Below are 576 nucleotides of genomic sequence, written 5' to 3'. Positions count from 1 at the left end.
AAGAAGAAGAAGAAGTGGTAGTAGTAGTAGTAGAGGTATGGAACTTTCAGTTAAGTAAATTTAAAACATGGTTTTGTTGTTAAGAAGGTTTCAAGGCTAATGGGTTAGGATCCAATGCCTTTTCCCAAAAGAAGTGTAAGCAACACATACCTCATCTACATGCATGCACTGTGTTTGTTCCTATCTTGACCAGAGGAAGTGGGCTACAGTATCCTTGGTATGTAAGTGGAACACTCAGGCATTCAGCTTCAAGAAATCCACCTTTCTGATGGAGTTAGATGGAGTTCAGGCCCAGTGAGGGCTGCACATGGAGCTAGTCAGTCCTATTGTGTTAGGTCAGCAAAGGACCATCAGTGCTTTCTCTAATCTAAAAGCAGTGTAGAGGAACCTTGAGTGGAAACACAGAAGGGAGAGAGCAATCAGCAAGTGTACCCAGCTGTCTAACAGAACTAGGCAAGGTCTGCCTGAGTAAGAGGGAGAATGGTTGGTAACTCTCCATGATACAGGTTTTGTTCTGCTTATTAAACTTTCTCTCTCTCTCTCTCTCTCTCTCTCTCTCTCTCTCTCTCTCTCTCT

This window comes from Grammomys surdaster, unplaced genomic scaffold (assembly GCF_004785775.1).
Source record: "Grammomys surdaster isolate TR1022 unplaced genomic scaffold, NIH_TR_1.0 129, whole genome shotgun sequence".
Taxonomy (NCBI): domain Eukaryota; kingdom Metazoa; phylum Chordata; class Mammalia; order Rodentia; family Muridae; genus Grammomys; species Grammomys surdaster.
The sequence above is the reverse complement of the archived record's forward strand: the minus strand, read 5'-3'. Positions refer to the sequence as shown.